The sequence below is a fragment of the Crocodylus siamensis genome, chromosome 3 (assembly GCF_052110815.1).
Source record: "Crocodylus siamensis isolate JL-2025a chromosome 3, ASM5211081v1, whole genome shotgun sequence".
Classification (NCBI taxonomy): Eukaryota; Metazoa; Chordata; order Crocodylia; family Crocodylidae; genus Crocodylus; species Crocodylus siamensis.
In genome coordinates this window covers 44,087,776-44,112,429 of record NC_143397.1, presented here as the reverse complement: position 1 = coordinate 44,112,429, position 24,654 = coordinate 44,087,776, and the positions used below count along the sequence as shown (strand labels likewise).

The following is a 24,654-nucleotide window of genomic DNA, read 5'->3' as shown; positions in this document are numbered from 1 at the left end:
TTTTGGGCTATTTTTCAGATTTAGACTACGAAGACAGACTGCAAGAGATGACAAGCACCACAAGAAACGGTAATTTTAATTTTTAATAAAATTCAAACAACAGAATATTTGACATAAAAATAAAACACAAGTCTTTGCTCTTTAAAAGCCCATACAGTGTTTCCATTAACAATAACTGAATCATTTCTGCAATACTTTAAATGGATTTCTATTAGGTATTCCTCTGCACTACTTTAAATGCATGTCTGTTAGGTATTCCTATGCACATTATATATCAGGCATAACAGAAACGTATCCTAAATGGTCTATAAAAAGAAATTCTGGACACAAAAAAAATAATACAGTGCTTTTTATTAGAAAGCAAGCCAGTCAAGTGGATTTACATGGGCTATACATATTGCTGTACTTAAATGATTTTTATACAAGAAATGCTGGCCTGGACTGTAGTAGTGGACTGTGGTTTACATCTATGTGAAATTAGATACAAGCCAAGTACGAAAAGGGGATTCCTGCAGTGACCTAATCTGCTATACACTCCATTACAGTATAAATAGGGCTGCTGTATGCCTTACTCTTGGCAACAAGGTGGGGAGACTGGCATTAGAACAAAATTCTGATCCTAAAAAGTAAAGAACCTAACCTTTCCACTTTAACATAAATAGAGACTGTTTATTCATAAGAAATTCATGCAGGATGTTTCTCCTTTACGTCACAGCCATCTGGAGACCTATAAAAAGATTAGAAAACAAGCATGGCAATCACATACTAATCTACAGGCCATTAATGGAAATTTATTAGAGAGTTAGTAGGCAAGAGTAACTGTCTGGATTCAGTATCTTCCAATATGCATATTATTTCTAAACTGGTACTCTAAATAAGTTTTCTATCATTAAGTAATTGAGAAATGTCTGAAAAGAAAACATGTAGGTGTTAACAGTTGCTCTTGACAATTTGGATTAAATATATGAAAGTAACGTCAGAATTGCACAATGTCTTTAACTTTTCTCACATATTAAATAAGAATACAGTCACTGGGAATGCAGATGAACAATTGCTGTATAAATCTTTTTTAGTATTCAGAATAAGCACGTACTTCTTTGCTAAACCTTACTGGACGTCGGTAGACTTCTTAGAACCCTACTAGATAACTGAGAGTTAGAAAATTTAATTGGTTATATGGCTAATGAACAGTGAGGTTATAATCGTCACGTTGGCTATTTTCACTTCCTAGGGCTCCAGTGATTAATCTGCAAAATGTGACAGGTGTATTACAGTTACTTTTTGAATCAGTGTGTGGACAAGTGAGCCGGTCTTTAGAATAGAACCTAATGTTTTAAATCTAGTCTTTGTATCTTAGAAATATGCTAATTTAAACAAAAATGATATATCATATCTTGGATGTAACTGTAAATCCTGTAACATGGTGACGTTTCACATGCATTAAGTAATGTATACATACGTGTATATGTTAATGTGTGTTATATGCGTTATAGATATAACTAATGGAGCAGACACATACATATACATATATACACAAACATTATTTTAATTTTCCTCTCTCTGAAATAATTTAATGCATAAGCTCACAAGCCTGTTGTGTGTAATACATGCCTAATCACTAACACTACTGCCTCTAGCTATTGCAAGAAAAACATCTTTCTATCTGCCAATTCAGAAAAGCTCATTAGAGTTTTACATAATATCTAAATGATCATGTGCCTTTAGATATATCAGATGTCCAATTCAGTCCTCCCTGTTGTGTCTATACAGCCTGGGAGGTAATGAAGAGGCATAGTAACTACATAATACAGCCTACATAAGAAATCCTAGCCCTTTTGAGCTCGATTTTTTTTTTTAAAAAACAGGCATAATTAGCCCCTACTGTCTTTTATATATTATAGGTTGATACCTGCTTCTCAGGTTATGCTATTTAATTATGTGGGTTTAGCAGAACAGTGCTCATTTCAGAGGCTAAGAGTCTTAAAAACAGTTGAATGGACGAATAGTAATATCATAACTAAATACAATATTTGGCATATTAGTGTTATATTATAAATATATATATACCTATCTTCTTGGTGGCAGCATTTTAACGGAGTATGTTTGGGCCCTGTCCTTTTATTAAATTATTTTATTTTCCCATTTTCATATTTTTGCTAATATTAATCTATGATTGATTAGACTGCTTTAAGCTGTAATTTTATACTTAACACACAGCTACACCCTCTCATGTACATAGACATATTCATGTATATATGTTCCCATATATACACATGCACACACATGCCTTGTCATGTGAACAAGCACAGAGCAAAACCAACCTGAGTTGCCATGTAACTATGTAGGTTATAAAAACATTTTCCTCGAAAAAGTCAACTTACGCAAATATAAGATCATTTACAAAATATCTATTTAAAGACAATGCATGAAGCATTTCCTATAAACAAATGGCATAGTACAATTTGTTTTATTTAACACACTGAAAGAATAGCAATAGCATGAATTTTAACTCTGAGTTCCTTTAAGAGTGCAGAGTAGTCAATATTCTGCATCTGTGCTGAATTTTTCAATATGTATCTTACACAAACTGCAGCATGAGCGAGCTGCTGAAGTGCATTTATTATTGCGAACGGTAAATATTGTAGATCTCAGTCAGGATTCATGGTATCACATACACTCGGGAGACCTTTAATATTTTCACTTTAGACTTAGAAAAAATCTATACAAAATTATATTGCTAAATAATAGAATATAATGTCCTTTTTCGGAGGGGGAGTTCAGAGACTTAAATCCTAAAACTGTACATAATGCATTTTAACAGTTTAGAAATACTTACCTTCATCGGTTCCTTGAGTAATGTAAGCATGTGTTTCTTCACTATATGTAAGAGGTTAATAAAAAAATCAACAATACATGAGCATTTTTATTAAGGCATTTCCAAGATGATATATAACGTTAGAAAAATATTGCTGCAATATTCACCTCTGTTGCATTCTAACACACACACACACACACACACACACACACACACACGGGGAGGGGGGGAAGGAGGGGAGACAGAGAGAGAGAGACGGAGAGGGAGAGAGGGGGAGAGAGAGAGAGAGAGAGAGAGAGAGAGTCTAGATATTATAAAATATACTGGAGTCAGGCTGGAGCCTGCTGCTTGCAGCTTTCCGAATAAACATACAGAGCAAAATGTGTTGCACAATCGCCATGGTGTAAGTACCTGCAAATCACTATAGATACAAAACATGACTGAGATGTGAAGCCATTAAAAACACAACACACCAGAGCAAATTGTCAATGTAATTACACATCGACTCACTGCGTAATACAGATCTGATTCCCAGTCTCAGAAAGCAAGGCCCTGCTTTAAGCAATAGCAAAGTGCCTCACATCTCTCTGCACAAGCAGAGTCTGCCAGAAGAGAAATGCAGGCAAAGACGTTACCCAGATCTGAAACGCTTTTATGTGTCCTTAGAGAGAGATTTCTTCCAGTCTTTGGATATTAGAACGATCTACGCTAGCAACAAGGAAGGTAAAAGGCGGCGGGTTGATTTTTTCCTGCAGTCTGTAGCGCTAGAGGAGGAGATGTTGGTTGAGAGAATAGGAATTGTTCCAGTGCTGCTGCTGCTGTTGTTGATGGCGCGGGGCAGATTGCTGATCACTCATGCATATCAATAACCTTGTGTACTTGAGATTTCTCATGACATCATCATTACCTTGGTCTCCCGCGGTCCAGGACCTCTGACCTTGCCGGGCTGGTCCACATTTTGGCACTGAAAGCCTCCAATGATGGCCCTTTTCTCCTTCTTTCAGACCGGGGGCAGGAGCAAGCCAGCAAGACCGCATCTTCTTCTCCCCAGCTCTAGGAGCCCTGAGAAATCGAGGATCTTCCCCCCTAAAACACACATACATGCAAGATATTTGCAACCAAGCTGCCACCATTTGGTAAAAAGCTCTATACCGTGCATAATCTTAAAGGATCAGGAGCTGGATCCTCGAATCATCTTGTCACTTTCTACTGAAATGGGATTTTTTTTTCCTCCTTACACTGCGCTGGAAATTGCCGATGGCTTTACATCTTTATAGAGGCTAAAGAGTCTTTCGTGAGAATGAAGCAATTTACAATGCAAATAGAGGCCTGTGAAGGGATGGATGCTTCTCACTCTTAACAGCTTGATGCACCTTAATAGCTGGTTTTATTTTCTGATATTAACAGATGAATTGTTGGCTATCGCTGCCGGAAATTACTGGCTGAAAGAAAAAGTTCGGAATAAACTTTGAAGGCAACAGATCTCTTTTGGATGTGTATTAGCTGCACACAGAAAATCAGGTCACAATTGCATAAAAGGATGAATATTTTAAGGCACCAATAGTACTCTTGGAGGAAACAACACGTCTGTTTGTCAGAAAGAATCTGGATTCTAGAAGGAAAAAAAATCCTTTGAGGGAAGCGAGTTGTTATCTTTGGTTATCTAGCTGTATGAGTGTTTTGGTCTTCATAAAGCTAGATAACCGAAAGTAAAAACTCCTTCATGATCATCGTGCAGCGTGTGAAAATGAAAGACTACAGCAAGAGACAGTAAAAACCGAGAAAGGTCAGGAATGCTTATTGAATCTAACATTTTTACAGCTTAAAGGTGGGAGTGGAGGAAATTAAATGACATACGTATTCCAAAATATGAAGTTGTCAGATGCTACAGAATGGGTAGTAGTTAAATGTTGCGAAGAGGGAATGGTGCTGGTGGTAAACAATGCATGTGCAACTATTGCTGTTAAATAAAAACAAGTTAGGATATGAAGGGCTGAGGTGATTTGTAGAAAGACATTTAGAAATGCTGAGTATCATTTTGCAAAACGATTCAGTGCAATTAAGTGGCCCTCTCCTAAAAAAAATAAAAATGTTAGTGATAATGCTGATAGTAATGATACAGTATGGACTAAACTGGAAAAATCTGCCTCGGAGCATCTTGAACAAAGCATTTGGGGTTATATTTCATGTGATATGAAATCAGGCTTTCAAAAAAGTTTACACTGGAGTGTAGGCAAGCTAAATAATTTATATCTGCTGAGAACTCGGTGGAGCTGCACAAAGATGAAAAAAGTGATGGCTGATTTTTATTCTTCTATTCAAAATGCAAGCACAGATGCTTCTCTGTTCCAAGAGGGTTTCCTTGAGGAAGCTACTGAAGCAGAAAGACATGATGGAGACGAGATCGCCTCCCCCCTTGTCAAAGTGTTAAAAAATGTTCTGTGTCTTACTCTGCTTCTAGCATTGGAAATGAAAGTGACATTTACTCCAAAACCCACGTGTGCGCCTCCTCTCTTTTTGTTTAAGGATGATCAGATCTATCCAGGAAACAGCTCTGGCATCCCAAACTGAAATAATTAGGACGTATATAGACCTGACAAAAATGGAAAGGGGGTGGGGAATCGGAGGGTCTGTCTTGCCTAATTGATTCCGGTAAACGGAATGCAGGAGATGTGAACGGCTGGACGCTCCCATTCCCACGCTCGGGGGCAAGTGGCAATGCCATGCCCCGGCAGCCTATGACAGACAGCCCTGTTGGGGGTTGGGGTATGAAAAAAACATCAAGTGCACCACACCATACTCATCTCCATCGCTTAAGAAAGTGGAGGCATTTCCCACCCACAGCCATCTGCAGGCTCCCAAGTGAGGACACCAACTGCTCTGTAGCTGCACACTGTCTGCTTCTGTTAATTCTATCACCACTGTTTAAGCTACTCATAATCAAGTTTAGCTTGCTTCTGTGGCTGCAGTCCCACGGAATATTTAGACAAGACAAAGGCGAGGCAAGGAATGTAAAGCAATCCTAAGCACTGCATTTATGCACAATGTGCCTGTCACCCCCTGTGACAAACTGGAAGGGAGGATGTTTTGGCCTTGCAAACGTCCCACCTTTTAAATAAATACCTGTTTAGATGACAGTCACCTTTATAATTACTACAGCTCGGGTTCCTTTTAAAAGTGAAATTGAACAGGATAAATTTCAAGTGTGGCTTTTTTTCCCTTGGACTTGACCTAAACATGTTTCCCAAGGCACCCCAGTGTCTGATAGTATATTAGCAGGTTAATGTTGCAAGAGGAGATTAAAATAAGATCACAGATAAGGGAACAGTTCCCAACGTGCTTTATAAAGTTAAGGGCCAGCCTTGTGTAGACTGAAGTTGATTATTTTTGTGTTGGAAAGGGAATGCTCAAGTAAAATACCCTGTGATCTAATGTCTACATTTGTTGCCTCCTATCACAAAACATGCAGAAAAGGGAAGGGGCTGGAGAAACAGTAAACAGTTGCAGAAATAGGAGACGTGCTGGGCATATCTTTATTTAAAAGGCAGGATTTGTCCTCAAAGTAATCACAAATCTGGAGCTGCAAAATTCTGCACATAATTCTAGGTTTCAAGAGGTTCCTTAGTAGCTTTTGCACTTAGTTTCATCTAGAAGTTCAGCCAGACTTTATTTACATAAATTCCCACTCTGGCTGCTGTACACGTGCCAAAGTTTTACTACTGGTAGTGACCGCTAAGAAGACCCTTGTTTATTTACATTTAAAGCACTGTTTGTGCGAACAACCTTTCATTGTTAAGTGCCTGTGTGCCTTTCATTTACTGCATGTCCAGGGGTGCTATTTACCTAGAGCCATTGTCTACTACAATTAACATTTACATTACAAAGTATGTGGTTTTCTTTCTCGAAGAGGTTCAATTAAGGCAATAAGCTGTTTTCTGGGGAAACCTATTGTTTACTGAAAGCATTCAATGGAGTCAAATTACTTAAGCTTTTGCTTACGTCTTGGGGTTTGGGTTTTTTTTTTTTTGGTGGGTTTTTTTTGGTAAATTTGTTAAGGAAAACACTGAAGGAAACTGAACAATATTATAAATATGTGTTAGCCATTGTCATATCAATTTTTGTACCCTACAAATGTTACATGCTATCAATCAATAAAATACATTTCAATGTTATTTACCATCATTATTATTGCTCTTTCACTGCTTTGCTGCAAAATGCCACACTTTTTTTTTCTTTTGTACTGCACACGAAACTTCTGGGTTGGGGGAGAGTGTATGCTCAAGGGTAGTATAATGTCCACTAAGCTTATTTTTTAAGCGGTTTAAGTAGTAAAAATAGTTTTATGAGATTGATAAGATAATATTTCTATAAATCTTGGAATATTCAACTAACATCTAGCTTAAAGTAAAAAGAAGTGTAAATATCAGCTGAGTAGTCCTTTGAAAGCTAGTTTTAACATTAGCAGAGCCCAGATCAAGTTTATTTAGCATACCACTGCATTGTAAAACAGTTGGAGTGAAGTTGCAGGTTGCGTGAGTATGCATGTTAACTAGTAGGAACCAAGGCTTATTCTTTGTGAAAAGGGAGCAGCAGATTGCTGTGCAAGGCCAATGTTAAAAAGGCAGCTGAATTTAACACCATCTGGAAGAAAAGATCCCTTCACGACTTTCTCACACCGTCAGACAAAACTAGTGTCTGTTGTTCTGAGCCCTTGTCTATGCAACCATACAATACTGAGTCATTATACTTTTGCTGAGAGAAAATTTGAGAACACAATATGGGTAACCAGTGAATGACCAAGTTTCATTGTGCCCGCTTAAGTCGATTGAAATCTACGTCTAGAGCCATGAATGGTAGTATTGTTTTCCTCACCAGGGCTGTACTAAATGTCAGCACAGTGTAAAGAAAAACTTGAAGTCTGCAAATAACTTACCAGATCTCAATTATAATATTTTCCCACACTAGAACTAATATCATTGCTAGGGTCTACAATGCACAAAATAAAAAAAGCAAAGAAAAATGAGTTCATTTACAAGTTGTTTTAGGCAGATAAACATTTTAATTTGCTGATGGAAACTTGAATTCTTCATGGAGAGATAGACAATCCTTTCCTGAGACGTTCAAGTTACAAAACTGCTCCTTATGCAATTAAGAAAATAAACTGTGTAAACAACCGTGTTATTCTGCAAGTATTGCAAGAGTCTAGCATGGGACTGATAAAACGTTAGTAGGTGTACTCTATATTACACGGGTCGCTTCTTCTGTGTTGTGCCTTGGGAAAGATTTCCCCTTGAATATTTAGAAGTAAGGCTGAAGTTGATAAAATAGTGGAACATATATTTCTACAGATGATGCAGAAATCCATCAGCACTTCACAGTATAGACTCAGGTACTATAAAATGTTTCCAATTCTTTCACTTTTTATTACTTTTGCACTTGATAATAGGTTCTATTATAAGTGCTCCTCAGTTTAGTCTTCGATTTAGCATTCACATATTTCAATTGGCTGCATAACACAATGCAGACTAAGAAAAGGAAATAGTTCAGAAACATTACAAGGAGTTGGTTATATATGTTTTGTTAGAATGTCTGTGTTTAAAATCTAATTGACAGCAATTTAGTTACTGTTTCACAAAATGGTATGTAGTTCTTAGCCGCAAAACAATGAATAGCTGCACTTTTGCTGAATAATACATCTGTGCCAGCCACACTACCTTGTGTATTTCTAAGCACTAACATCATCTGCAGGATTTGACATTCAGAATCCTATTGTGTAATCTTGAAAGAGGCCAGTTAGAATGCCTTGCAAAAAGTTCGTATTAGAAAGTTAAATTTACTTTTTTCCTGTAACAATTTCTAAATTAAGAAAATACTAGCAATTATAATCATCCAGTGATTGAGCTACAAAGAACATAGTGAGATAGGCATAACATTAAATTCCATTCATAACAGGTAGAAAAAGAATCAAAACTTTCTAAGAACTCTGCAGTCCATGATGCTTTTCGGCCTGTTAGGGTGACGACAACAACAACAACAAAAACATTACTGTACAAAAAAGGGCAAACAGGAAAATTGTTGTCCACTTCAGAAATGGTAGAATGAATGGACATATTCATGAGGGTATCTATCCCACACTACAGTTATTATTTGCATACATTAAAATGAGATTAATTTATTATGTCTGTTTTAATGAGATACTTCACAAGTCTGTTTTAATTTTCTTGGGTAGCCAAACAGTATGTTTCCTTTTAGTATATTTGTTAGTTTACTGAGATTTCTTGTTTGGAGTGAAATATTTATTTCTCACCTCATCTGCATAATCCAAAATGGAAGAGGGAAAAACAGTCTTTATGGAGGACAGTCCATTCATATTTTTAAAATGTACACATAGGTTGAACACCTGAAGTGAGGTACATTTACTACTTTTTCATTCTTTTAATTTGGAAGAAAAATTGTTTTTAAATGATACTTTCCTACCTAAATAGAGATACATAGGAAGATAATCAGCACATGTTATGGGGCTAGTTTTGTGGGCCATTGCAATTTCAGTTGTAGTGCAGCTGCAACTATCTTGGGTTTCTTTGTCTTTGTCTTGAAGTCATCACCTATTTTCCTTAGCCCTTAAATTACTTCCATCAGTAGTATGCAGTATCTGATTTAAACCAAGGGTTGGGATTAACAGGAAAGACTGTATTCTGATCCTACTGGACGTTTGCTATTACCTTCATTGGGAGCAGCATCGGGCCCCTAATTAGTAAAAGTCCAGCCGATACTTGGGGTCCACTCCTGCTGTCATTGAAATCAGTAGAGAATTTGTCCTTGAATTTAGCGAGAGAAAGATTAACGAGCCAGACTCTGCAATCCTTACTTTTCCAAGGCTTCCATGGTAGCAGGATTTGGCTCATTGAGGCCCCCAGTCCTAATCCCATTGAAATCAATGGGATATTTCTCCCCCTGATTTAAATGAGAATATGTGTGGACTGTAAAAGTAATTATTGTTGAATTTAACAGATTTGGGACCCGATCCTGTACCGTATTTAACAATATTAACTAGAGAAAGGCATTATAACGCCTGGTTTACCAGTCTAAGTACAAAGGACTTTTGTTCTCCCCCCCGGCCCATGTATTTTCTTTAGCAGATAAGCACGTGGAGTGAGGGAAGGGAAGGAAACATATTTAAGAGGCCACTGAAGGAAATAGTACTTATATTAATTTGGCAAGTCATTCTAGGTTTCTGGGCTTCATTCCCCGCCCCCCTTCGCCCCCCAAAGCCTGGTTCTCCTACAGAGTTTGCAGAATGAACCGAGCCTTGTCGCTATTGTTGCTAACTGTCTGCACGCTAGCTCTGCACTGGCACAGGGCACCGTGAGCTCAGTGCACCTCGCCATGTAATATGCTGAAGATCATACAGAGTAGGAGGGTGGGGAGTCAGACGCAGCCAGCTGTGTGACAGTGGCTACTGACAGCAAAGGAGGGGAAGAGGGCACTTCAAGGGTGTGAACACCAAGTTTGCTCTGGGAACTTAATGAAACATGAGCAAATTGCAAGCAGGGCTGTTTTGTTCCAGAGCCTCCGGCCTGTTTGTCGACACTAAATGGACGTGCTCTGCCAGTCCGAGGTGCAGGGGGTGTGTGCACGCCTCCCAGGGCAGGATGCTCTCAGCCTCCTGCACACGGAGGCTGCTGCTGCTCCTGCTGCGAGGGCTGGGTAGCAGCAGCCGCAGCTCGGCCGCTGGGCAGTACCATGCTGCTGCGTGACAGGCACCAGCCTCAGCGCCTCCTGAGGAGCGATCCCCTGCCTCCCTGGCGGGAGCGCTGATTGGTGTTTCCCGGGAGACGGGATGGCTGATCTCCTGGGCTCAGGCTCCTTCTCTCCTCCCTCCAGCGCGGGCTGCGCCCCTGCAAGGGCAGCGCGGTGGCTTTCCTGTCCTCTGCCTTGTCAGGTTAGTCAAGTCCAAGTTCGCCGCGCAGCTCCCCAGGCTTGCTGAGCTTCTTCCCACCAGGGTCACAGTTTATCACTTAGGTTCCTCCCTTTGCAGGGCTACATGGCTTGCATTATTAATGAGAATTATTAATTGTTGTTAGTGATTGTTATTAATGACTACTTCCTTTACACGGAGGCATTAACTTGTGCCTGCCAGTCAGCTGTGAAAGCCTTAGAAAAGCCGGAGTCCCCACCCACCAGATATCATATTGCGAAATAATTGAGTTATTATTACTACTGATTTGTCATCATGTCAATGTTTTCCTTTGCATGTGGAAATCTCCTCCTGTGGATGAAGAGTAAAACACAAAGCATGTCCCGTCTGGCTGCTCCTTATCCAATACTGAAAGTCTCTAGCCCCTTTCCTTTGGGGGGACTAGAGAAGTGGTGACTTGCTTCATCACCGTCTGGTGTCTTTTGGCATCCGCGCGCAAATCCAGGAGTAGATGAGGACCCGTTTGCAAATAGAAACGGAGAGCCTTTAAGGGCTCTGATGCAGTTATGTGAAACTTGGTTGAGGTATCTGGTGTGCCTGTGCTCTGAAACGGAGCCTGAAAGTGGGGGTCAGGGACGCCTCTTTTCCCCACAGTCTCGCTCTTTCCTTTTACCTCCTTAGTTCATCTCTCTCCAACTTCGGATTTGGTGGGAAGACTGAACTCCCTGCCTGGTATATCTAACTTGTCCAGAGATTGCTAAAAAAAGATCTGGGTCTTAAGTACTTACTAAAGCCAGTTAATAACATCATGCATGGACATTTAAACTTGTTGTAAGTTCCAGAGAGGATTAGAGAGAAATCACGCTGTGCGCAGCTAATGATACCATCTTAACTCTTTAACGGGGAGCTAAATCCACCTCGGTATGGCGCACAGGCTGCCTTCCTCCTTGCCTACTTATGGGCCGAGGAGGATGAGGAAGAAGAGCAAAGAAAGCACGTTGACACCTGTTTAGGGAGGGAGCCTTGCTCTCGGTGCCAGATACTGAATATCCGTCTTTAATTTGCCAGGGCAAGTGCTGTATTACAATTCAGGTGACTGCTGTGTTTCTTGAGCGTACCTTGACGACTGATGTTGACTCCCTAGCACCCAGGCGATGTTAAGTTTCTAGTTTCGTAGGTGAATACAGCAGCAGATGGGATCTCGCTTAGAAATCTTTGGGGTTTTGTTTTTTTTCCATGGGCTAATGCAAGAGGTTGATGATGACCGCTAATTTCCGTCTGCTAGATTGTTTCGGTTTAATTAACTGTGCATCAAGGTTTCATACAATGGAAATGTTTCTCTTCTTCGCTGCATCATTAACAATAACCATTTCTGCCATTGTGTCTGCAACATAGGCCCATTTTTTAAGAGCGTTGCGAGCTTCAATTCCTTTCATACAACAGGAACCATTCTTAGTCTCTTCCAGATATGATAAGTAGTATTGTTAAAACGACGTCTTGGTATCTACTTGTTTGTGAAGTCAACTATATTTATATTGATTACTGCTAATCTCTGAAATGTTGAGGCACGAGAGCTGCCTCTGAGTGTAACACCTAACTTGGAGTTATCTGTGAAATAATTTATAGGGAGTTGCGTTGTAAAGTGATGTACAAACAGGCACAGGCGCACACATCAATAACAGAACACAAATACTCTGAGATTAGACAAAGATACTAGCCAGATGCGCCGCCAGTTTTTACAAAAATGCGCACGTCCCATGCAGGCATAGTTTACACCACACAGGTACACGTACACAAAATCTGCAGTTGCCACTAGATTGCCAGTGCCGGGCTAGATTAATTTGTCTGTGCATGGGAATGTTTTTTTCCCAAGCTTTGTGTTCTTAAATGAAATCTGAGGCACGTGCTACTGGAAAGTAAGTAAATATGGCAAACAGAGTTTTCCTTACTCGATCTTTAAAACAGATTGTTTTGCACACACATTTGAAGATGTGGCATGGAACAAAGCATGCTCTCTATTATTGTTCATTAGTTTGGAAATGCATATGGCAACGTTGGGCACTCAAGCAAAGGGAGCAGGATAGCCAGACTAAAGGACCTGACAAAACACAGTAAACCACCTGGCTTCTTTAGACACCATCTCAGAAAAAATAGGCAATATGGCAAAAGCAGCTACACAAATAAGAGAAATTAGGAAAGGATCAGCAAGTTTCCCTCTCTAGACCCTAAGAACGAGCCAGAGTTCCTTTCTAATGCATCTGCTGGAGAAAAGAAAATATGCCATGTTTTGGGTCAAATCCTGGTTGTTAATGTCAATGGGAGTTTTGTCATTTGACTTTAAGTGGACTAGAATTTGGCCTTTTTTAAGAAGAAGGAATACATATCCTTTTTACTTTTTAAAGAAACCCTGCCTGTACAAGTGAAAAGTGCCATTTAATTAAATAAAACAAATCAGGCTTTTTATTAAAAAAAGAAAAACAACTCATATGATACATTTATCGTTACTAATGTAAGTTTACTGAAAGGAACATTAAAATAAAATATACTTCACCCTAATTATAATGTATAATATCTTTTGGAAACAAGAATTTAGGGTGTTATAAAAAATACCATTATCATGAGAGTAACAGTAATGGTTTAACACAATTGGAATCTAAGACACAAGCACCTTTTATGAGAGGATTTTAGCCGGTTAGACTTACAAGGGAAAACCTTCATTGCAAGGGTGGAATGTACATGTGTAATTTTTCCTGTACAGGTATAGTTCTGGAACAATGGTGATGTGTCAGAAAATTGGCTGGCCATTCTTTTGTATAAACTATAACTATTGTCCTTAGCCATCTTCTGTTAAAGAAGGTAGTTTATATTGGGTCACCTAAAATTTCCCCATGGAAATTTTGACTAGGTTGTTGCCTAGGAAGAATATTATCTTCTAGTGTTAGGACTGAGATGGATTTAGTACTGATTCTTGGAAGATATTACTACATTAAATACGTGTTTCAAACCAAAGCTTTTAAAAACTTCTGTATGACTACATAAGCAATTGATGTAAGCAGACATTGTATAGGTTGCTGTTTTGCTGAGCACTAAGGATTTTATGAGGTACCAATCTTTTGCCAGTAACCATAAATGTATTGTTAGAAAATATGAATATTAATTATATAATCTTTCTCTAAATGCACATAATGCATGAGTGACAATAACATGTCCATTTTTCATATTACATCCTAGTACAAGAGTATTAAATAGCGTATCTTTTTATTTTGGAAATATGTACATGAACTGAACCACCAGGTGTTGAGTGGTATAAAATGTCGGTTTCACATTGAAAACCATGATCAGTACTTCACATTGGACTAAGTGAAATAAGTTTATAAATCTGTAATAACTTGGGCAGCACCTTACAATCATTGCATAGATGTCTGGCACATTTGTCTCAAATGAACTTGAGCAGCTAAGGGAAGATCCCTTTATGATCAAGTTAATAGAGTGAGTTGGGTCTATTGCTATCCTGTGTACAATGAGAAGACAGATAACTTTAATTTTTCTCTCTTGTTTTGTCCATTAACTTCTATGACCAATATGATAATTTAAAACAAATAGACAAAATCAAGTGAATATTTAGAGGTCATTAATAAAATCAGTGTTTTTGCTGATTGTTAGAGAATTGGGACTTAGGGGTTTTACAGTAAGTTATATTTGACTTCAGTTCCATTCTAGTGGAAATAATATTTTATTTGATATAGGGTTTTCTAATCCTATTTTGTATTTAAAAGTTACATTCTGCATAAAATATAAGTAAAAAGGAGAAACAATATTTATGCTTTTATCACTTTAAAATGATTCATCAGATATAGCAAAGTTAGATATTATAACATCTTGCACATCACTACATTATTAAGTTAATCTAATGCTCAGAGTCATTACTACATTCATGGGTGTCTTTCTGATATCTCTACAGTCCACTGGATTTTGAAGTGTGATTATGTAAATTTTTCACTGATAAATAAATTACTATAATTGTAGTTGAAATACCACTCAAATTCTTAAGACCATTGCATCTAAATAATATATTATGCATTACTTAATTATTTATCAAGACTAATTCAAAATAACTGTAGGGCAAAGCATACATTTATTTTTAAATAGTCCTTTTTTGCACCAGGTACAAAAAATGTTCTAGATGGCAAAAAGAAAAAACGAAGGAAGGAAGGAAGGAGGGAAGGAAGGAAGAAAGGGAACTTTCCCTCATTGAATGCAAGTCTCCTGTTTGGCCTAATAATATTGTCACAGTGATGCCATTCTTAGTGTATCCATAATACCAGTCTGGTAATTCAAATATATATGGATAAAGAGATGTGATTTCTATTACCTTGAGTATAAGAAGGCCACAATTAATTTTGAGTACAAGAACAGACTGTATTATAACAAACACTATCTGTTTTAATTGACACACAGATATAGAGGGGAACAGATATAGAAAGAAACTGACTATAGATTTAGCTATAGGGACTCAATATACACAAAACACTGCATAATTAAAATATTGCTATGAATATTTTCAAACTTATTTTCAGTAATGAATATGAATACATTCATTAAACTACTAGTGACTTTTAGTACTATACTGCTTTCAGAAAGCCATTTAAATATACTTTTCAAGTAACTTTATTTATAATTGTGTATAAATTATAATTCTAGATATTATTTTAGTCATATTATAGGAGGTGATCATAGGTGATATAATCATATGTATAATATGTTTCTAGTTTATACACAATAGTTTTCTTTTTCTTTTCACACCACACCTTTATCTAGCTGCTAATGAAATACAGGAGATTGATTGCAGAAAACTTGCAAGGGCATATTTACTGTACCATATATAGTAAGCCCCATTTGGTGCATTAGCATTTAGCCATTTTATGCAAATTTAGTGAGAAAATGACTCATGTATATGATTTAATATGCATCAGCAATAACTCGTAACATCCTTATAAGAAGAAAGAAATTAAAAATTCATTAGAAAACTAGACTAGTGCCGCTACATGGTTAAAACATTATTAAAGCATATTTCAGTGTTTTGCTTACACTAGTGTTCTCATCATGGTGCCACCATTTCATGACAAAGACCGTAGAGGAGAAAACATTCAACTTAAAATGTCTGCTGGCACACATCGCTGGATTTGTGTGTCACTAAACAATGAACGAGCATAGCCTTGAATACCAACTATTTAATTAGCACTTTTGCCAGCCATGCATAGAAAATAGCTCATTTACATGCGTCATGCTTAGCGATTATTCCCATAAAAGCTACCATTTTTTTGTTTAATATATGTAGTATTCTAGTATACCATCATAAGAAAATCAAAACATATGTTATTATTTTAGAAACCTTGAAATTCAGAAATTTAATTAAAATGTGTAAAGTCTTGATATTTCTCTTGGAGGTATACTTTAATTATTTAATTTAACCTTAAGTGTGCCATAAAAGGCTGGGTACAACTAATAATTAAGAACTTCAAAGGGCAACGGAAACCCTCTAACGGTCCCCAGTTTAATTAAAGGCTATTATTACAAACCTCTTGAACATACAGTTACATTTAATGACAAGTGGTGACTTGTAAATGCTGCATTTGAAAGATATGAGTGTCTTATTCTAAACACTATTGATAAATGATGCTGCAACATGTAAATTTACCCCCTGAATTATATTTTGAATAAAATAGGACCCAATTCAGAAATTAAGCGTTTCTGTTGATTTGAAAGCATACCAATTCAAGGCATTTTGCATGGAATCATTCGTTAGTTTTGATACAGATAGATATCAGAAAGAAAAAATGTCACTGAGAAAAAAATGCCAGCTAATGCAAAGGAAAGCCAGTGATCTGAACACATTTTGCTCATCACATACAAGGTACACTACACATGTAATATAGACTAGACTATTATAATTCTTAGGTTTAATTTACTATATTCAAGATCTAACAAAACTACATTAATATGGTAAACAAGTATTTTTGTAAAGAACAACCATGTGTAGGAACATTGGCCAAAAAAACAATCAAATCAAAGGACGTTATAAAAGCTATTACTCATATATAGGGCCCAATCCTGTAGGCTTCAATTATTCAAATAGTGCTTATTTATGTAAGTTGTCCCATTAACTTAAATGGGATGGGTGTAAATAAGTACTGAAACAAGTAAAGGTTGTGGACCAGGCCGATAGTATATTGAATTAAAATGGTTCATTAATGCATACAAGATTATGTATTCTGAGTTTTAAAATAGCTAAGAACCATTTTGCTCTGTTTTGTACATGTTTACATCTATGTGATTTACTATCGTAAGTAAACACAAATTCTGTACTTAAACAGTCACTAATTACCTGGAGCAGCGCAGATATTTAAAATCTTAGGTGTGTATTTCACCTTCAAATTGAATGAAGCAATATGTTATTTTTAATACTGCAATAGTGTATAAGTGAGCAGTATGTGTTTTTTAAAAACACCTGTACAATCAAATATATTTATATACAAATTCCCACTTAACTAATACTAAGTTAATATATAGCCTACTTTTGAATACTGTATATGTTATCATCTTTCTTGATCTCTATGAAGGACAAAAGAGAGAATTTTTGAAGTGTGATGTGATGAATTATTTAATTCATTGAAAGCTTTATAGCATGTAAGCATACACAGTAAGGTCCTTTAGCAATCCAGATAAATACATCATAATAGAGTAACATTCAGTGGTTTTTAGGATATCTGGTTATCAAGTTCTTACGAGTATTGAATTTATAAATATTCACCCTCTTTGTACTAGCACAGTTTCTGTATTTCCTCTTTTACTAATAATCTGGAAGAGGCCACATGAAACAGCACAAGTTACTAAATTTGGAGATGCTCTAAACATCAATGAGGGGAGAGAGGTACTCAAACTAACCAAGACAGTTTAGAAACATGGTCAAGAAATAACAATACGAGATTAAAGTTGGAAAAATACAAGGTAATACATACCTGGTAGAAAAGTAATCTGAAACAGAAATTTGTTGGGAAGGTGGCAGTGTGAAAGCAATAACAAAGGCAGAAACCAAGGGGTGAGAGGGGTTAGCAAATTGGATATAATGTTAAAATGTGTATGTCCAAAAAGCAAACAATCAAACAAACATGGCACTAGCATTAAAAGTTCATGCAGCACATGTGAAAGTGTCATATTGGGAATTGATATTCTTCATATGGAAATACTGAGGCTGAACCTAGAATACTGTATATAGTTTAGGACAATACCTGATGTATCAATCAAATTGATGGAATTGAGAAAATAAAATAAAATAAAATAGAACATAAAATAGAGGGCATGGAAGGACTGGTACTATGAGACGAGACCAAAAGAACTAAGTTATCTATCTGCAGTGGGGAGGGAAACATGCCAAACCCCCACAACCTGGAATAGTGCTTAGTGTGCTCTCATGTACAGAATATTCTCTGACTTGCCTGAAACTTGGTAAATGCATTTGGAATCCAAATTTTGTCTGAAGTTACTGGTGTAACTCTTAGTACCACACAGGAAAATTTAGGCAGAGTATCTGGCCAAATTTCCTAATAAGATTGCATTTACCTATGGAATAGTCTCTGAAAGGAAATATTGGAAACTCCATTGTTGCGTCCTTTAAAATTAAAGTGCTTACACAATATAAGATACAGTTCTAGATAAGAGAATTGACTAGATCACATTTTATATCTTTTTCATTTCTATTTTTATGATTCTATGGTAAGTGGAGTCCAGGTGATTCTTTTGCTTAGAATTAAATTCTCAACTAAAATCTTACTTTTTAAAGGTAATTTTTAATAGTTCATTTGTATACCGGTTTTGAGGAACACCAATGACACCTTTTGTGAAAGTATTTGATGCTCAGATACCATCATGGGAGTAATGCAATTACAAATATTGGCCTGAAAAATAAATTTGAAAATCAGAAATGAAAATGATTGGTTTAAGATGCACAGCCTTATGCTGAAGATCCCAAAGGTATAATTATATTAGATATAGGCACATTATTCCCATTTATTTGACATAGATGGATTTGTAGTCTGCCATTTTCACCATTCCTTATAAAACTGTACCTAAGAATTTTTCTTTTATATAGACAGGTAAATTACAAATATAATGTAAAAAGATATATTTATAAATAAAAAGGAATTTAAATATGCATTTTTCTAGTCATATGTCTAGAGAATTTCTATTGCCCATTTGGGGCCTGCTTATGCTCTCAGTGATGTCAGTCAGTGGCAAAGGCTTACATTGGTGTAAGATGAAGACCTATACAACTTCTTCTTTAGATGTATTTATTAAGAAAAGTGAAAGGAATTAATTTGAGAATCATTTATAAAGTGTTGTCTATAGGCAGACACTTATGAGGTACCAAGTCAAGATAATTATAGAAACACCAGTCATAGATCCAGAGTTAAGATTTGTTTTGCACCTGAAGCTGGGGCTCAGTAAATCTGGTATGTATGAAGAACACAGACTATCCTGCTCAGTACTGGAACTCACGTTCTTTGTGTACTGAATTAATTTTCTGGGATTTATGAGTAAGAAGTAAATTAGATTATTAATTTAAATGACCATATTTACTCAAATCTAAGGCAACCCTGAATATAAGACAACCCCCCTCCTCATAAGGATATTCTATATATAGAAAATGTATAAATTTGTTCTAGTTTTCCAGGTATAGAACCTAATTATTGGAGGGTTGTCTTGAATTTGTCCACATCCCTTTGACAGCAGAGAAAAGAAATATGGGGTGTCAGGTAGCCCCCTTCCCTACCTGCAGTCCCTTCCTCTCCTTCCTTACTGTCAAACCTTCTTCTCCCTAAGCACATGGAAGTGAGGGACAAATTTGCAAAGACTGACATTGAAATAAACATAATTTACCATATAGGTGAATTACTACAGGTACCCATAGACTTAGTTCATTCAGAATTGATGCATTTTACTTTTTTTTGAAACTGCTGCAAGTTTTAGCAAAGATACTCCATAAATGCACTTTTAAGAAGCACTTTCATACCTATTCATATATTTGTATCCAACTGGGCACATCTACACATGCAATTAATGCAATGCAATAATTTCTGGTGCATATTGCATGGGAGTTTATTGCTCCCAGGCACAGCATTTACACATGTACCTGGGACCACAGCACATTGAGCTGGGTTGGAGCAGCCTTAGCTGGCTGGAGACCCAGGGGGGTAAGCCTGCATGCTTGGAGCTGCTCTGTCCCAGCTCAATGGTCTGCGGAGGGATGGCAGCCCCCACACTGGAGCACCCTCATGCCCCAACCAGCCCCATCAGCATCTATATGCACATTGGTGTGCACTAATGCACAACACCATAGGATAGTACTTGTGTTTACAAGCACTAACCTATGGCAGAATTAGTTTCCTGTGGTTTGACAGGACTGCGTGTGCAGACGCTGACTATACTGTGGAGCTAATTAGGCCACTCTACAGTAAACTTCTTGTGTAGATGTGTCCACTATGCATCATATTTGTTCATAGTCAAAAGGCTCATGATTCAACATATCATGGAATCATAGAATCATAGAAAATTAGGGTTGGACAGAACCTCAGGAGGTTATCTAATCTAACCCCCTGTTCAAAGCAGGGCCATCCCCACTTAGATCATCGCAGCCAAAGTTTTGTCTAGCCAGGTCTTGAAAACCTCCAAGGATGGAGATTCCACTACCTCTCTCTGTAACCTGTTCCAATATTTTACCAGCCTCCTAGCGAGAAAAATCTTTGTAATATCTAACCTAAACTTCCCTTGCTGCAGCTTGAGATCATTGCTCCTTGTTCTGTCATCTGCCTCCACTGAGAACAGTCCAGCTTCATCCTCTTTCAAACCCTGCTTCAAGTAGTTAAAGTTAGCTATTAAGTCCCCTCTCAAGTCTCCTCTTCTCTAGACTAAGTAAGCCCAGTTCCCTCTGTCTTTCCTCATAAATCATGCCCCCCGGTCTCCTCACCATTTTTGTTGCCCTCCTCTGGACTCTCTCCAATATGTCCACATCCTTTCTGTAGTGGGGAGGCCAAATCTGAACAAAGTACTTCAGATGTGGCCTTACCAGTGCTGAATAGAGGGGAGTAATCACTTCCCTTGACCTACTGGAAACACTCCTACCCAGCCTTCTAGGCAACAAGGGTGCATGCTGCCTCATATTCAGCTTATTGTCCACTGTAATCTCCAGGTGCTTTTCTGCAGAGCTGTTGCCCAGCCAGTCAGCCCCCAGCCTGTACTGGTGCATGGGATTGTTCCATCCTAAGTGCAGGACTTTGCAGTTGTCCTTGTTGAACCTTATGAGATTCCTTTTGGCCCAATCCTCCAATTTGTCTAGGTCACACTGAATCCTAGCCATGCCTTCCAGTGTATCTACTACTCCACCCAGCTTGCTGAGGGTGCACTCTATGCCATCTTTCAGTTAGTTGATGAAGATATTGAATAAAAATGGCACCAGGACTTACCCCTGGGGCACTCCACTTGATACCGGCTGCCAAGTAGGCATTGAGCCTTTGATTATGACTCTCTGAGCCTGATGCTCCAGCCAGTTTTCTATCCATTCATCCAGACCATACTTCCTTAGCTTTCCTGGGAGAATGTTGTGGGAGATGTTATCAAAAGCCTTGCTAAAATCAAGGTACACTATATCCACCCATCTCCCTGCATCCACGGAGCCAGTCACCTTGTCATAAAAGGCAATCAGATTGGTCAGGCATGACTTGCTCCTGGTGAATCCATGCTGACTGTTCCTAATAATTTTTTTCTTCTTCAGGTACTTAGAAATGGCTTCCTTGAGGAACTGCTCCATGATTTTTCCAGGGATTGAGGTGAGGCTGACTGGTCTGTAGTTTCCTGGATCTTCCTTTTCCCCTCTCTTAAATATGGGCACTATTTGCCCTTTTCTAGTCATCCAGGACCACTCCTGATTGCCATGAGTTTTCAAAGATAATGGCCAGTGGCTCTGTAATCACATCAGCCAACTCTCTCTGCACCCTTGGATGCATCCCATCCAGCCCCATGGACTTGTTCATGTCCAGCTTTTCTAAGTAGTCCTAACCTGTTCTTTCATCACTGAAGGCTGCTCACTTCCTCCCCAAACTGTGCTGCCCGGTGCAGTATTCTGGGAGCTGACTTTGCCTGTTAAGATGGAGGTAAAAAAGGCATTGAACACTTCATCTTTTTCTGCATCCTCTGTCACAAGGTTGCCTCCCCCATTCAGTGTGGTAAGGGACCCACACGTTCCCTGATCCTCCTCTTGCTACCAACATACTTGTGGAAACACTTCTTGTTACACTTCACATCCCTTGCTAGCTGAAGTTGCGCTTTGGCTTTCCTGACTTCATCCCTGCATGCCCATTCAATGCTCCTATATTCTTCCCTAGTTATTTGTCCAAATTTCCATTTCTCATAAGATTCCTTTTTGTGATTTAGTTTACTGAAGAGTTTCCTGATAAGCCAAGCTGGTCTTCTGCCACACTTGCTAGTTTTCCTACACATTGGGATGGTTTGTTCCTGCAGTCTTAGTAAGACTTCTTTAAAGTACAGCCAACTCTCCTGGACTCTTCTCCCCTCAGACTGGCTTCCCAGGGGATCCTGCCCATGAGTTCCCTGAGTGAATCCAAGTCTGGTTTTCTGAAGTCCAGGGTCCTTACTCTGCTGCTCTCCATCCTTCCTTTCCTCAGGATCCTGAACTCAATCATCTCATGGTCGCTGCTGCCCACGGTTCCATCCACTACTACATTTCCCACCAATTCCTCCCTGTTTGTGAGCAGCAGGCCATAAAGAGCAGATCCCCTAGTTGACCGCTCCAGCACTTGCACCAGGAAGTTTTCCCCAGTATGCCCCAAAAACTTCCTAGATTGCCTGTACATTGCTGTATTGACCTCCCGGCAGATGTCAGGGTGTTTGAAGTCCCCCATGAGAATCAGGGCCTATGGTAGGAAAACTTCTGCTAGCTGTTTGAAGAAAGCCTTATCCACCACTTCCTTCTGGTCTGGTGGTCTGTAGCAGATCCCCACCATGACATCACCCTTGTTGCTCTCTCCTCTGACCCTAACCTAGAGACTATTAACAGGCCTATTTCCAGTTTCATACTGGAGCAATTTGTACCCATCCATGACAGTGCTCCAGTCATGTGAGCTTTCCCACCAAGTCTCTGTTATTCCAATCACATCACAGTTCCTGGACTGGGCAAGGACTTCCAACTCTTCCTGCTTGTTTCCCAGGCTCCATTTCTGCACAGCCACCTGAGGTAACTAGTGAATTGCCCTGATTTCTCAGGAAGTATAAAAACACCTCCCCTGCTGCCCCCTCCTGCTTGCTCTTCCTTCAGGTCACCAGCTTCCCCACTTACCTGAGGGCTTCGGTTTCCATCCCCCAGCGAACCTAGTTTTAAGCCCTCCTCACTATGTTAACGAGCCTGTCTACGAAGATGCTCTTCCCTCTCTTCATCAGGTAGATCCCATCTCTTCCCAGCAATCCTTCCTGGAACAACATCCCATGGTCGAAGAAGCCAAAGCCCTGCTGGTGACACCACCTGTGCAGCCAGGTGTTGACCTGCAGGATGCACCTGCCCCTTGACTGGAAGGATCAACGAGAACACAACCTGAGCCTCAGGTTCTTTTCACCCAGAACCCTGTAGCCACTTTTGATGCACTCAGGGTCTCCCCAGGCAGTAACATTGGTGCCCACATGGATGAGCAGCAGGGGGTAGCTGTCAGAGGGCCAGATGTCCCTGTGTGACATCTCGGATCCAGGATCCAGGCAAGCAGCAGACTTCCTAAGCAACAGGTCAGGTCAGCAGATGGTTCCTTCTGTCCCTCACGGTCTTTAACCACCACCACCTGTCATTTCATCTTGGTGGCGGTCATCTTGATTCTTCCCACTGTGGTGAGGCCTGGCCTGTCCTCCTCCACCAATGGAATATGCTCCTTTCTCTTGGTTGCTGGGGCTGCATATCTGTTCTCCAGATGAACCACTGCAGGTGGAGGTGAAGATCTCTGCTTGCTGCCAGAAGTCACAAGCCTCCAGCTTCCACCCTCTTTGGTGTCCATCTCCTCTCTCTTCTCTAGCACTGCTTCTGGTATTTCTTCCTCCACAGTCCCAGAGGTCTCCTCCAGCATTGAATCAATGAACTCCTCATGGCAGAGGATGCTTTGGAGCCTCACCACCTCCTCCTGTAGTTCTTTTGCCTGTTCCCTGAGAGACACCACCAGGAGGCACCATTCAGACATCAGGCACTCCCTGACCTGGCCATCACTGGAAGGAACCTGCAAGCTGCTGTCTCCACAGTGCCAAACCTGGACCTGGGTGGAAGTGTCAATGGTGAGCGGTCCTGCCTGGACAGAAACCTCACAGGTGTAAGCAGAAGCAGTGGCAGTGGCTCTGGCATTACGACATCCTCCAACCATTTCCCTGGGTCTCTTAATCTGCCTTCTCTCTCTTGCTGTTCTTCTTCTAAGCACATCTTCCCAGTGAAGAAACCTGGAAGCTGGTCTGTTTATTGCTCATTGGCCCCAAGTGGTTCCTTTTTTCCTGCTTCCTCATGCCAGCCTGAAAGACTTGCCCCTCAAAAAGAGGAGGGGGACACGAAATGGCCTGCAAACTGCTTGCAAACTGCTTACCTTGTTTTCAGTCCATGTTCATTGGCTCCCTAGTCACTGGCTCCTATAGTTCATGGGGCTAGGCCCTAGAAGAGTCAACAGCATTTCAACCCATGGTGACCCACAGCTCAGCACTACACAGTGGGGGCATCTGCATGAGATGCTTACTGTGGAGTTGCCTAATGGTGACTGGGGCTGGCTGGGGCATGGGGGTGCTACAGTGTGGGGCTGCCTGCTGGCTAGCTTCACATTATAGCACCCTC

The 24,654-nt window shown here is 39.3% G+C and overlaps 1 long non-coding RNA gene across 2 annotated transcripts in view; it reads left to right on the top strand.

Moving 5' to 3' along the window:
- LOC149868232 (uncharacterized) overlaps positions 1 to 24,654 on the top strand; it is a 185,972-nt gene that overhangs the window by 18,607 nt on the left and 142,711 nt on the right. For both annotated transcript variants that reach the window (XR_016440956.1, XR_016440957.1), the window contains one exon: positions 19 to 69. This is a non-coding gene — a long non-coding RNA (uncharacterized LOC149868232). The remainder of the gene's footprint in view (positions 1 to 18; positions 70 to 24,654) is intronic.